Below are 16,212 nucleotides of genomic sequence, written 5' to 3'. Positions count from 1 at the left end.
GGTTGTCAAATAAAAAGCCAATTGTATCTTTGTCTTCAACAGAAGCAGAATATAGGGGACTCACTACAGGTGCATGTGAGGCTATATGGCTCAGAAGACTATTGTTAGAAACATACTACTTTGATGAATCAAAGCCAAAAACAATTGGCTCAAGCATTGGCCAAGAATCCAGTGTATCAGCACATTGATGTTAGAGAGCATTTCATCAGAGAAAGAGTGTTACTTGGTGACATCACACTGCAGCAATGTGATAGCAAAGAGAATGTTGCATACATCTTTATCAAACCACTTGGCAAAGAGCTTGGTCACATCACACTGCAGCAATGTGATAGCAAAGAGAATGTTGCAGACATCTTTATCAAACCACTTGGCAAAGAGCTTGGTTTGACGTAGAGGAAGGACATTCCCATTAAAGGGGGGTGATGGAATGTAATGCTCAGTCCTTCTTCGATTCCCCAGAATCATCATCTTGAGGGAAGGCCTACTTCATGATGTTGATCTTGAGGGAAGGTGTCGAGAAACCATCTCAACATCATATGTTCAATATTGTGCATATCACCAACACATAGAGTGCTATAAAGGAAAGGGTTAGATACCCTAACCCTTACCCTAACCCTAAAGGGATTTGTATATATTCTACATTTTCAACTAAATCTAGAGTGTATAGTGAGTCATTTATGGTGTGCTCTCTCTCCTCATCTCCACTTTTCTCCTCTCCTCTCTCTATATTTGTTCACCTCGAGCATTAAAAAAAAAATAGATGGAGTTCCTGACAACAAGCCAGATAGTATGGTCAAAAACAACTTTCAAATGTACTACCCAACTGTCCTTAATGCAATGGTGGATTCAAACACAAATAGAAGTGGGTAATTCCAACAAATACCTCGCTTAGATGGTAAAAGGAATGTCCATGAAAACAAAATCCGACAAGCCCAAATGTAATTAGACGATCTTGATAAATTCTAAAATGGGTTTTTCCTCGTACTACATAGCACTATGGACAAATTAACAACAAAGATTATGAGAGGTATAGGTTTCATGCTAGTTTACCTTAAGGGAGAAGGATACTTTCCCATTGTGGATGGGACAAAGAAGAAGCCCAGTGCGGCAACTAAAGGCAAGGCCTGACAAAGCATGTGATGATAAAGCTCTTGCAGGAATTGGCAACGGCGGGGGATTGTTTTGGAGGCACCATGCAAAATGAGCGATGGCCTATGGGAGTGCTTGATCCAGGTACGAGAAGCATTTTGAAATAGAGGTACTGCATATCTTTCACAAACTTGACCAATTGTAGTATCTCTATGGGAAGGATTCGCGCACTTATGTGCGAACATGAAGGAATCATTTAATCAATTGACGTGTCGTAGGGAAGTAAAGAAGTAGATAATGCTATTAATTAAACTCAAATAAAATAAACACAAACGTAATGAAAATTGATGAGGCATCATCGTAAAGACACGCCAAATCGGTATACAACTATGTAACACCAATTCACTTGTAATACAATGATTCATTCTATCCCTACTTTTGTGAATACTCCCTGTTCTTCAATTTCTACATGGTATCCATGATCCAGTAGAAGCCCAATTTAGCCAAGTAGAATTACTTGCCTAATCGGAACGATTGATCGTGATAGTCTACTACGATTGCACAACAACTAGAGCTTACAAGGTGGACAAACTAAACGACACCAATTACCAACCTTGGAGGATGACAATGGAACTCCTCCTACAGAAACTTGATCTATTGAAAGTCATGGACGGCTCTGAAGTAATGCCCGATTGCAATGATCTAGACAAGGCACAAGATTTTGCAAACTGCAAACAAAGAGACCTCAACGGGCATCCTGTACATGAAAGATTAGCAAAAGCAATCGGTGAGAACGTTGACCACCACTCATGAAATTTGGTGTCAATTACAATAGACATACGAGCACAAAGATCTCTCCACACAACTCTCGAATATGAAAAACCTTATGAACGTCCATATGAATGAAATGGATGATCCACCTAAGTTTTTGCAAACATGGTGCACAGCCATGGATGACCTTACAATGTCCGGTCTGGTCTTAGAACCTTCCGTCCAAGCCATATGTCTCCTTGCCTCCTTACTTCCATCCCGGCAACCATCATCTCTACCCAGTCAACCAAATTGAATTTAACCATTCCTACGCTAATTCCCTCTGAGTATTCTCGACTCATAGGACCTAACATTTACACACATCACACATCTAACACATTTCTTATCGTTGCATTATACATAGATGACATACCATTAATTGGATCTAACAACACTTGCATCCGCTTTTGCCATCACTGATCTAGGTCACTTGCATCCGCTTTTGCCATCACTGATCTAGGCCTACTTACCTATTTTTTAGGAATTCAAGTCAAACAAAACTGATCACAAGGCACTCTTCACCTTCACCAAATAAAATTTATTGATCAAATCCTTCATCAATTTGGTCTCAGTAATATGAAACTTGCACCCACTCCTCTATTAGTTAGTTGCAAACTCTCCCTTGCCGATTGCCCCTCATCTGACTGTGACAAACAATTCATAAGCAATTGCCCTATAGATAGTTGATAGGAAACTTGTGTTACCTAGTCACTCGCACACGCCTTGACATTTGTCATAGCATCAATATTCTACCTCTCATGCTTCATGCACAATCCTGGTTACAAACATTGGAAAGTGCTACTACGAATACTTCGCTATCTTAGTTTCACACATAACCTAGGCATACAATATTCCCATCACACCACTCCTCGTCAACTCAAGGGGGGTGGGGGATCGATACACGACGGTCTATTGTCGGATTTACTTTTGTGATTGCTGATGGAGCAATCCCGTGGCAATCAAAGAAGCAAACCTTAGTAATACTATCCTCTACCGAAGCAAAGTTCATGGAAGTAGCACCGGCAACTAAAGAAGGATTACAGATATAGATGCTACTCGAAGAACTAAAGTTTCTTCCAAAACTACCACTTCAATTATACTGTGACAAACTCTCATGCATATACCTCGCAAGTAATCCAAAACACTCATAGAAAACAAAGCACGCCGACCTGAAGTATCATTTCATTCGAGAAATATCAGATTGAAGAAAAAGCACACACCAACAGATCTGATGTGGGCAGACTTCCTAACAAAGCTACTGCCAACACCTTAGCATGAGTCCTGTTATATTAATCTAGGACTTAGGGCCTTATGTCATGGAAGGGAAATATGTAAGAAATAGCTATTTCTGTTATGCTGTGCAAATGCACCATGGGAAATAGAAGGGAAATAGGTGGGAAATAGGGTGGGACCAGGGGAAATAGCACTCCATGCTCTAGACCTCAAGGTGCTATTTCCCACACTCTTGAGAACCATTGATGTGACATTTCCTTTATAGCATGTCTCATTTTCCCTTGGATCATTATGTCATGCATCATAGGAAAAACATCAGAATTAGGCTCTTCCAAGGGAAAAGCATCCAAAATAGCCATCATTATTTCCCCCCCTTTTCCCCTCCATGACATAAGCCCGTTAGAAGAGTAGATAGTTAATCAAATTAAATTAATAACATTAAGAGGGAGCAAAGAAATAGATAATGCTATTAATCAAACAAAAATAAAATAAACACAATTGTAATGAAAATCAACAATGTAACATCAATTCACTTGTAATACAATCATTCGTTGTATCCCTATTTCTATGAATACTCCGTGGTCTTCAATTTCTATAGGAAGCCTATAAGGTTCCCATCGAACAAGAAAGGCTTAAGCTCTACCAATCCCTTCCTAGCAATTGGCATAACTTTTGTAGCGCACTGAGGACTAACAAAAATCTTACATGGGAGCAAGCTGCAGATGCACTCTACGAGGAGGAGATGAAGTAGATAGATTTAGGAATGTCTATAGCAAATGCAAATCACACTTTGGTTACACAAACAGCTGCTAGATTCTCCACAAGCTCTAAGGCTCCTTGTAGGAAAGGTAAATGTAGGTATTGCAATCTTGAAGTCCATTTTGCGTTTGACTGTTGTTGAAAATTGATCTAGAAAAACAACTAAGAGATCTCGAGGCTGGCTCCACAATCCTACGGAATCTCTTCCTGATTAAATTCACATGCATAATATTCATGAGATTCCAACCTCCAACATTAGGCTCATAGATCTTACTTGTCTCTGGAGCAAACCAACATATAACATATAATGCATAAGGTATGTGAAGCTTGTCAATTTGGAAAACAGGCAAGGAAACCATTTCCTAGACATGTCAAGAGAGTAAGAGGCCATTGGAATTAATCCACTCTGATGTGTGGACTACTAAAGCTACATCTATTAGAGGCTATCATTATTTTGTCACTTTTATTGATGACTACAGCTGAAAAGTTTGGGTGTATTTTATGAAAAAGAAAAGTGAAGTGTTTGGGCATTTCAAAGCTTTTAAAGCTATGGTTGAAAAAGAAACAGGCCTGCAAATTAAATGCCTAAGGTCAGATGGAGGGGGAGAGTGTTGGGATATCTCAAGGTGTATGCCTCAGGCACACCTTATGTTTCTATGTGTGAGTGCTAGAGGCACAGTTAGGTGCCCACAAGCACAGTTAGGTGGTGGAGAGCCACATAGGATGATTGAGAGAATCTAGGAGCAGATTGAGGAGATGATTGTGGAGCTTTGAGGTCATCAGTGATGTCAGTGACCTTGTATGAGGTGCCTACTTAAGGACCTCTTTCTTCTTCATTCTATAAGCAAGTATTCTGATTTTGTGTCAACTCTACTCTTTCCTTTCAGTATTCCAACATGGTATCAGAGCCATTTGATCCCCCTTGAGCCCATTTTTGCCACATCATCATCTTCTTCCTCTTCTTCTTCTTCACCATCTCTCCCTCTTCTTCCAAAAATTTGCTTGAGCTTGTTCTCCTCTGATTCTCACCCATTTCCCATGCCCTTTCTGCTGGAGATCCCTCTTGTTGGGGCGCATTTCGGGTTGGAAGGAATTGACGAAATATGAGCTCTGCTGGTCGCCATTGCACGAACTGCGTCGAATCTTCTTCCTGCGTTTTCTCTGCGCCTGCTCCGTCTTTGTCTAATTCCTTTCAGGGCAAGCTTCTCCATCCTAGAGCTACCTTGTGCTGAAATTTGAGCAGCAATGGCTGCATATTGAAGGAGAAAACAGAGAAAAACCAGTCGACTTTGTTCAAGAAGGTGAAGGCGACCTGACGCATATTTTCGCCTCTTCTTCCCAGAGGATCTACTGTGGTATACCAGCTTTCTTTTGCCTCAGAAAGCCCCCTTTCTTTTGCTTTGAAGAGTGTGATATGAGCCCTCCAAGTTCAGCTCTCTAGTTTTGACAGTTTTGACATACTCTTGAAAATGATGCTACATAAAATGCTACTCTAGCATTTCTGGTCATTTGAAGTTTTCAATAACTTCACTACAAGTGTTGCTTCAGTTTTGTTTTGACTTGCTAGACCTGGTTGTGATTGGAAAGTGTTTATTTCATTCACTTCTATGAAGCATGTAAAAAGTAGCATCATTGTTTGAAAACTAGTCACTACTATTTGCTACATCAAGTGCCTATACTTTGGAAGTATTTCAGTTCTTTTTCACTTGTAAGAGAGAAGACACTACCCAATACTTGGGTTAGAGCCTCTCATGGCTTGCTTATGCCAAATATGTGAAAAGCCAAAACATAAAGCAATGTCTTGTTATGCTACAAAGGATGAAAATGCCAACCTGACTTCCTTATTGAAGATTGCCAAAACAATGGTTGCCAAAAAGGAAGCAACTACAAAGATCTACCCTCTCATGGCACTTTTATTTGACTCCAAGTACAAGAAAAAGATGACGGTCAGACACCTAAGATATGCTTCTCTACACAACTATGGAGATGACAAGATAATTGTTCTCTTGAAGGATATGACTTTCAAATCCACTTGTTCTATCATAGCACCATCTTATAAGGCACTAGACACTGCCCATGTGGTAAGACCTTGCCTTGACATGGATATTTTGCCTCCACAAGATGAGGCATCCCATGAAGATTATGCATTTTAAATCATCTCTATGTATGCTCCAGATCTCTCTTTTTATGTCAAGGTACTTAGCCTGGATAGTCCTCCAAAATGAATGAAAATAAACTATTGTGTGTTGTGTGTTTTGTAAACACCTCTGGTCACCTTATGATGTAGGCCATGTGTATGTTTTGTTCCATGGTACCTCCTGCAGACATTGTGTGCATGTACATGCAGGGGAGATAACCATTGGAAGGTCTGATTGTATCCCTTTCTGTTTACCTTACACCCAAGGAAACCCTTGCTAGCATGAGAACCTAGCCATAGATTTATCCTTGACCACCATGAGATGGCATGAGAAACTATGAGACTAGATGTATCCTTGACATAGCCTGAGGCATTTCCTTGAGGGGGGGTTTGTTGGGATATCTCAAGGTGTATGCCTCAGGCACACCTTATGTTTCTATGTGTGAGTGCTAGAGGCACAGTTAGGTGCCCACAAGCACAGTTAGGTGGTGGAGAGCCACATAGGATGATTGAGAGAATCTAGGAGCAGATTGAGGAGATGATTGTGGAGCTTTGAGGTCATCAGTGATGTCAGTGACCTTGTATGAGGTGCCTACTTAAGGACCTCTTTCTTCTTCATTCTATAAGCAAGTATTCTGATTTTGTGTCAACTCCACTCTTTCCTTTCAGTATTCCAATAGAGACTACCTCTCAAATGAGTTTGCAAGGTTCCTGCAGAAGCATGGCATAAAGCAGCAATATTCATGCAGTCATACCCCACAGCAAAATGGACTTGCAGAAAGGAAAACAGGCATATTGGAGAGGTGTCTCGTGCCATGCTCAATAAAAAAGATTGCCAGATTATTCTTAGGTTGAAGCAGTTGCTACATCAGCCTACATAATGAACAAGACTCCCATTGCAACAATACATGGCATGATGCCAGAGGAGATGTATACTGGTAGGAAACCATATATTTCTCATTTGAAAGTTTTTGGTTGCATTGCCTATGTTCATGTGCCAGATGAGTTGAGAGCCAAGTTGGATCCAAAAGTTGAGAAGTGCATCTTTATTGGTTATTCTCTGTAGCAGAAAGGGTATAGATGCTATAACCCTTCTACTTGTAAGTTTACAGTAAGCAAAGATGTTGTTTTTGATGAGATGAGCAGCTGGTATAAACCAGTAAATGTGATTGATGATGTAGATGCAAAAAATGGTAATGCTGCACAGAATTCACAGCAGTAATCACAAAATATTAGTGGACCTGTAGTGTCCTCTAGCAGTGGTTCACATACTTCACCATGGATAGGCAGATTGAGATCAGGAGAATCTCCTCAAAGCAATGAAAATAGTGGTATGCAAGTATCACGAAAAGGAAAAGAGAAAGTAGATCAACCCATGGTTGATGTGAATGCAGGTCACTCTTATGTGGATGGTGAATCCAGTGGCTCAGAATAGTGCCTTGATGATGAGGTGGGTATTCCTTCTGTTGTTACACCTGGAGTAAGGAAGACAAGGGATGTTTTGAGAGCACTTGGTAGTGAGCCTATTTTGTGTAGGTCTACCAGAGTTAGGTATCCTATGGATAAGCTGAAATATGATGGATTTACAGCCATTCACTATGCCTATATGGTCAAAGTGATACATGAACCAGAACCCACTTCTTTTGAGCAAGCCATGGGAAAAGAAAAATGGGAGAAAGCCATGTATGAAGAAATGGATGCCTTGGAAGCAAATGCTACATGGGAATTGGTGCCTTTGCCTAAAGACAAGAATGCAATTGGTTGCAAGTGGGTTTATAAGGTGAAGCACAATGCAGATGGTTTTGTGAACAGATACAAGGCAAGATTAGTTGTCAAGGGGACATATGGCATTGATTATGAAGAAACATTCAGTCCGGTTGCAAGGATGGCAGCCGCAAGAGTAGTCATTGCTATGGCTGCATCAAAGGGATGGTCTTTATATCAGATGGATGTAAAGAATGCCTTCTTGCATGGTGATTTGCAAGAAGAGGTCTATATGGAGCAGCCACCAGGTTATGTGTTGGTAAACTGAAAGGAAAGAGTAGAGTGGACACAAATTCAGAATACTTGCATTATGGAATGAAGAAGAGTGAGGTCCTTATGTAGGCACCTCTAACATGCTCACTGACATCACTGATGACTTCAGAGCTCTACAATCATCTCCTCAATCTGCTCCTAAATTCTCTCAATCATCCTATGTGGCTCTCCACCACCTAACTGTGCTTATGGACACCTAACTGTGCCTCTAGCACTCACACATAGAAACTGAGGCATACACCTTGAGATATCCCAACAAACCCCCCCTCAAGGGAATGTCTCAGGCTATGTCAAGGATACAGCTAGCACAAGGTGTCTCATGCCATGTCATGGTGGTCATGGATCTATCAATGGCTAGGATCTCAAGCTAGCAAGGGTTCCCATGGGTGTAAGGTAAACAAAAGGGATACAAAAAGACCTTCCAATGGTTATCTCCCCTGCATGTACATGCACACAGTGTTTGCAGGAGGTACCATGGAGCAAAACACATACACATGGCCTACATCATAAGGTGACCAGAGGTGTTTACAAAACACACAAAACACAATAGTTTATTTCATTCATTTTGGAGGACTATCCAGGCTGAGTACCTTGACTCAAAAAGAGAGATCTGGAGCATACATAGAGATGATTTAAAATGCATAATCTTCAAAGGATGCCTCATCTTGTGGAGGCACATCAACAACTGAAAGTAGATTGGCATTTTCTGTCTTTGCTTTGGCTCTGCAAAACTTCTCATGATGATTTTTTTTGCCACACTGTTTGCATGGATTAATTTTGAAGCAGTCCTTTGAAAGGTGATTTGTCTTTCCACAATGATTGCAACGGAGGTGTAAACTTACCCTTCTGGATTTTTATAGCATAAACAGTGTCATTGCCTTTCCTGAGCTCCATGTGCCTTTCTTCTTCTTGGAGAGCAGAGATAATACCTTCAAGATTAGGATTAGGAAGATTTTTCAAAGTGGTAACAATATGATCATAATCTTCAGGCATACTCTTAAGCAACACTGCCATAGCATCATCTGTAGTGATAGGAGAGTTGATAGAAGCAAGTTGAGTCATAAGACTCTGCATGTAATTGACATGGGCTACCAAAGGAGTGCCACTATCCATCTTCAATTCAAAGAAAGAGATTTTAAGTGATAATTTAGAGATGTGAGAGCTAGCACCAAAGATCATGTCAAGCTTCTGCCAAGCTTCTGAAGGAGACTCTAAGTCAGAGATGTGATGAATATAATCATCTCCTAAAGCAAGAGCAATGATACCATATGCTTTCTCCTCTCTAGCGGGATCCCTTGCCGGGCGTGTCAGAGCTGAGGATTCTCCAGCATTGGAGGCTGTAGAAGAAGAAGTTGAAGTCGGTTTGACAAGTCCCCAGAGGTTTTCCCTCATCAATGCAAATTTCACCTTCATCTGCCATGTGTGGAAGCCCTTTCCATTGAACTTATCTATATTCAATATGGTAGCCATGAGAGGGTCTAACCCAGGTATTGGGCAGTGTCTTCTCTCTTACAAGGCTAGAATAACAACTGAAAGGCTTCCAAATATAAGCATTTAATATAGCAAAGACTAGTGACCAAAATTCAATCAATGATGCTTTTTCTTACATGCTTCATAGAGGTGGCTAAAATGAAAGCTTTCCAATCAAAACCAGGTATATCAACTCAGAGCAAAGCTGAAGCCACAGTTGTACTGATGTTATTGAAAACTTCAAAAACTCAGAAATGCTAGAGTAGCATTTTATGTAGCATCATCTTCAAAAACTTGTCAAAACTGTCAAAATCAAAAGACTGAACTTGGAGGGTTTGTATCTCACTCTTCAGAGCAAAGGAAAAAGGGGTTTTTGAGACAAAAGAGAGCTTATATACCACAAAATGTCCACTGAGAAGGAAGGGCGCAAAAACACGTCAGGGCGCCATAGCTTCTCTCCATTTTCGATTGGTTTTTCTCTGTTTTCAGCTTGAATATGCATCCATTGCTGCTCAGATTTCAGCATAGGATAGCTCTAGGTATGGACAAACTCCCTCTGAAAGGAATTAGAGAAGCATGGAGCATGTTGAGAGAAAACGCAGGTAGAAGGATCGATGAACTACGTGAAATGGCGACGAGGAGAAGCAAAGGTTCGTCAATTCCTTGCAGCCAAGGATTCGCCCCTTCGAGGTGGATCTCTAGCAGGAAGGGCATGGAGAATGGCAGAGAAATGGAGGAGAACAAGCTTAAGCAAAATTTTGGGAAGAAGAGGAAGAGATGGTGAAGAAGAAGATGGAGAAGAAGATGATGATGTGGCAGAAATGGATCAAGGGGGATCAAATGGCTCTGATACCATGTTGGTAAACTGAAAGGAAAGAGTAGAGTGGACACAAATTCAGAATACTTGCATTATGGAATGAAGAAGAGTGAGGTCCTTATGTAGGCACCTCTAACATGCTCACTGACATCACTGATGACTTCAAAGCTCCACAATCATCTCCTCAATCTGCTCCTAGATTCTCTCAATCATCCTATGTGGCTCTCCACCACCTAATTGTGCTTATGGGCACCTAACTGTGCCTCTAGCACTCACACATAGAAACCAAGGTGTGCCTGAGGCATACACCTTGAGATATCCCAACATTATGTTCATGCTGTTCATCTTGAGTTTGTTTGCAGGTTGAAGAAAGCCTTGTATGGCTTGAAGCAAGCATGCAGAGCATGGTTTGACAAGATAGGAAAGTATCTTGTCACTATTGGCTTTCAGATTTCCAAGGCAGATTTCTCACTTTATGTGAGAAAAACAGAGAGAGGTATTATGCTCCTTGTCATTTATGTTGATGATTTGATCATCACAGGTGATAGTGATGAAGATATCCTTCATGTGAAAATGTTATTGAAGTAGAAGTTTGAGATGAAGGATTTGGGAGAGCTGTGTTACTTCTTGGGAATTAAGGTGATTAGATCCATGTGGGATATGGCTCTTGCAGAGGCAGTATGGATTGGACATGCTGTCCAAATATGGGATGATAGGCTATAAGCCTATTTCAGTCCCTTTGGAGCAAAATGTGAAGTTGAGCGCAAATGCAGGTGAGCTTCTGGAAGACCCTACTATGTACAGATGCATAGTACGAAGTTTGATTTATATGACCATTACCAGACCAGATTTGAGCTATGCTGTTGGTTTGGTAAGTCAGTTTATGCAAGCTCCAAGGAAACTGCATTTGGATGCGGCTAGATGCATACTGAGGTTTGTGAAGTCCACATTGCAGTATGGACTATTTTATGAGACTGGGGTTTAGATATAGTTGCATGGATACACTAATGCTAATTGGGCTGGTAGTATTTCTGATAGACGATCTACCAGTGGATATGTGTTCTCTTTTGGGAGTGTTGTAGTCACTTGGAGTAGCAAGAAACAACCTATAGTTGCCTTGTCGAGCATAGAGGCTGAGTACAGGGGTGCAACAATGGCTGCATGTGAGGCAGCTTGGTTGCATAAGCTACTTTATGATATGCATCATTTTATAGATGGGCCAGTTGTCATTTATTGTGACAACATGAGCAATATACACTTGGAAAATAACCCAGTCTATCATGCTAGAACAAAGCACATTGAGGTGTATTATCACTATGTGTGGGAGAAGGTTCTAGTAGGTTTTATTGCTCTAGTTTCAGTATAGAGGATCAGGTAGCTGACAGATTCACGAAGGCATTAGGCGCAGAGAAGCTACGCAAGTTCAGAGACCTGCTTGGTGTGCAAGAATTGGGATTGAGCTTGAGGGGCAGTGTTGAGATATCGAGCTCCACTCGTGATATGCTAGGGTGATCGTTATGCATTTATGTCACCGACTTGTTAGCTGCAAATGCGGTTGGTACACCGCCCATGAATAATAGCTAGATGACAGCTATCTCTATGTACTCTAATTAGTGGCTTAGTTAGTATGCCACCTTAGTTAGCTGAGTTTGGCTTGAGACCCACATATAGGGTTCACCTATTCCTTTTGTACTGAGAGAGTTCTTTTGATTTCACAACTAAGAAGAGGAAAACTATTTTCAGCCTCCACCTTTGTGTATATTCCACCATTGTGTATGTGAGAAAGCTGCAAGTGAGATTCCTTCCTTCTCTCCCACTCTCTTCACAGGTGGCACTGCTAAGGTGGCATAGATGATGATGTTAGTAGATGATGTGGCAATGCTAACGTGGTAGATGATGTGATAGATGATGTGGCATAGGTGACGTGGTAGATGACATGGCAGATGATGTGGCAAGTGATGTGTAAGGTGACATGTCCCTGATGATGTGGCAATGGTAACATGGCTTGCTTATGTGGCTATGATGACATGGCAAAAGGATAGGGTGTCACACGTGGCAGATAATGTGTGATCGCACGTGGCATGTGGATAAGGTGATGTGGCACTAGGCAGAGGGCTTGCTAACATGGCAGATGGAAGATGATGTGTCCTGATGGAATCTCAAAGATGTCGATGGAATCTTCGAGATTTCGTCGTCTTCTCCGTTACTGTCGACGAAGCTCGGAGCTGCTTGTGGCATCGTTTGCTGCTGTTGGTGTCATGTAGTCACCTGTGTAGCCGAGAGCGCCTTTGTTGGAGTCTCGTTGCAAAGGCATAGTAGAGACTGGAGTCACCTCAGGAGCTCGTTGTGCCTTTGTTGTTGGGAGCCTTCATCGTATGCTTAATAGAGCAGGGAGCTATGGTGCGTGAGAGGCGGAGGTAGCATCACATTGATTGGCAGCTTGTCAGCTCTGTGGAGGCCTTGTTTGGAGCTATGCTTGGTGGAGAAGGAGCTTGGAGGCACTGGCTGCCTGTGAGCTTTGGGTGCTGGAGGGGTCAAAGCTGTCATGAAGCTTTGGCTTTGTGGCTCGTTGGAGAGGCTTAGTTGATATGCTACTTTGGAGAGGGCATTGGAGTCATTGTGCTGGATGGAGAGTGTATGTCGATGGAGGTCGCTAGAGCTTAGCAACGGCTAGAGCAGTGCAATAAGGCCTTAACAGCAAATCGAGAAGTTTGAGCTCCTTAATACCCAACAAACAGTGGCAGAGACAGGCTCGTACGAGGATCTAATGGCCACTCCTTCACTTCTACGAGGAGTCTGGGTAGACAGAATGCCATGCAAAGCTTCCAAAGTTGTGTTTCCCACTATTGAATCCGAGCTCCTCACTGTGGTTGCTGAGGCAATGAAGGAAAACATGAAAGTGAAGACTATCACGGAGAATTCCTACAGCATGAGCAAGGTCGCTTGCCTCTCAATGGAAATATTTGAAACAAGAAATCTCATAAGGAACTCTTAACGGAAATCCTCTCTCACTCAGAAAGAAGAAATCTCTCTCTCTCACAATAAGAATGTCTCACAGAATGAATTGAAATCCTCACAAGGAAATCTCAAGAAATGAACGAAAATTTCTTTCAATGGACGGAATTCTTTCATCAAGGAAGAAGTTCTTTCAATAGAAGAGAACACTCGATCTCTCTCGATCTCTCAATCTCTCAATCACTCTCACAAGGATGGCACCTCAGCGAAAGGCATAACCATGCTCTGATACCATGACAAAATATGAAGAGGGGAGAGGAGAAGAGTGGAGATGAGGAGATAGGGCACAGCTAGAGAGCGCACCACAAATGACTAACTGTACACTAGATTTAGTTGAAGAAATAGAATATATACAAACCCATTTAGGGTTAGGGTTAGGGGATCTAACCCTTTCCTTTATAGCACTCTATAAGGTTAGTGCAATGCACATATGATCATGTGATGGTGCTATGCACACATGATCACATGATGTTGAGCGTGAACTCTCAACACCCTGCTTTCTCCTAGAAGGTCCGACTGAAGCTAGGGGACACCCTCACATTCACAGTCACCACCTTGTACGCACTCAGGTTGGCATGTGTGGGTCTCATTGGATGGATGCAGGGTGATGAGTGCATGATCCTCTCAGATAGTGGTTTTGGCAGCCTCATGCAATCTATTCGGATAGGTAGTGACACCAGGAGCGGGCAGACCGATGGTTCAACCTACAAGAGGGACATGGCTGGCGGCCCAAGTTATGTACACCAAGTTTTCGGGGAAGAAAAGAGATGACCCCGATGCTCATGTCAGGCAATTCAAGAAGGTGTGTGTGTTCAACAACACTCCACCGAGGTGTATGCGGTCGACAACCCACCACTCGTGGTGCCACTCTAATAGGAGGCAATGTTCGAATCGACCTTGGTGGGTAAGGCATCAAAATGCCTTGTAGAGTATGTAGTGGACTATTTCACCGCATATGATCTCGTCCACACCGCATTCTTGAGATGGTTTCGTAAAGAAAAAACGATACCGCAAACTCTAGAAGGATACGATGGTTGGATCAAGGAGATCAAGATGTGGAGGATTATGCAGCCCAATTTTGTCTACTTCTGCAACGTGTTCCACTGATGCAATGGACCACCTAGGAAGTGTTGAATGACTACTTCATTTTGAGGTTGTCCCGTGATTTGCAGACGGTATTGGCTATAGTGGATCAGGTCACTATGCAGCTCATAGTGGTTGTAGAGCAAGTAGTGCTAGCGGGAGAGTCTCTGCATGACCGAGTGGCCAAGAATCGCAAGTCCTCAAAATCAAAAGCCAAGAAGTCAAATGACAGTGATCAAGATTTGGAGGATGATAGTTCCAAAGAGAGTTTTGAAGAAACCAATAGTAAGGAGTCTGCGACTCGAAAGCGGAGAAGAAGGCCTAAAAATCCTCTAAAAGAGGAAAGCTCACCCCAGAGGCTTTCGGTGATGGCTTGACTAGTAAAGGCTTGAAAGGACTATGGTGTATGCACTATCGTAATCCGATGTATTCAGGAATGGAGTGCACGCTTAATGAGAAATGGTGTGCGATATGCATGTCCAACACCCACAACATATCCGGTTGCCACTATAATGAGCATAGACAATGCATGAGGGGTCAACTGTAGTGGCCAACTTTGGAGGAGCAGGATCCGAGTGCATCCTATGTTCAAGAGGAACATACACACCCTACTATGCCAAGAGGCAGTGGCGGTGGTGGTTGCGGTGGCTGCGGTGGTGGAGGTCGTGGGTTGAATTGATCAAAAAATTGTCTGTTCTGTTTGGGGGCAGGACATTGGCAGAATGAATGTCTGGATGCTCAAGAGTGGGATCACCAATGAGCAGAGCAGCAAAAGGAGATGGGGAAGATGCCTAGTACCTCCATGGTCCACATTTCCATTGATGAAATTTTTGTCCATCGCTAGGAAATTTTGGCATTGAAAATTTCATTGGATGAAAGTGAGATTTCACTCATTTTGGACCGCTTTTTTCCCCCCTTTTTTTGGACAAAAAATTCACTTCGTCGACAGAAATATCAATCTGTCACTGTTAACAGATTGGTTAACAATATGCCACCGCTATGGTTAAGTGATGTGATTTGATGTATAGTGGCAAGTTCATAGAGCTAGGATTGTGCCTTGGAGCTAGATGGACCCAAGAGGATGGTAGAGGAATGAGAAGGGAGAGTGATATAAAGAGATTAGGGTTGGCCCTCCCTTCAAAAGGTGACTTGTATTAAAGGCCAAGTTGTTGACTTTGGTCTTCATTGTTGTATGCACAAGTTTGGAATACAAGCTCCCTCTTCTCTTCCAAGAGTGTCTTTGGGTGTTCTCTTGTTTTCTTTGTAGGGCCTTTGTGTTTTCCACTCCATCCCCCTTCACGCTCATCTTCCCTTCTTGTTCTCCCTCCCTTCTCCCCTCTCTTCTCCCTTCTCCCCCTTCCCTCTTTCTCTCGTGGAAGCACATTGCAACAATTTGAGAGCCGCTTGAGTGACACATGTGGATGGCTCGTGCCTTGCATTGCTCTCACAAGGAGTAGCTTGGAGTGGAGGCTCCATTGGCATTCCTTCAAGATCCCCACGACACATGAGTCACCGTCGAGACTACACATTTTTGGTGCCACTGCTGAGGAGTTCAAGGTATGATTTTGCATTGCACTTGCCTTCTCTCATCATCTACACATTGCTCATTGTTTCAAGCTTAACTTGGAGCTTTGATAGTGGAGTTCTACGAGAGGAAAGGGTGAAGAACTGTGAGTTTGGATGGAAAAGTGAGGGAAACTGACATTTTCTATTGGAAAGTCGTTTTGATAATTTGAAGCTTGTTTTTTATGTTTTTTAGTGT

Source organism: Dipteris shenzhenensis, chromosome 28 (assembly GCF_047967505.1).
Source record: "Dipteris shenzhenensis isolate YYH24624 ecotype China chromosome 28, Dip_SZ_1.0, whole genome shotgun sequence".
NCBI classification, from domain to species: Eukaryota; Viridiplantae; Streptophyta; class Polypodiopsida; order Gleicheniales; family Dipteridaceae; genus Dipteris; species Dipteris shenzhenensis.
Note: the sequence above shows the minus strand (reverse complement) of the source record.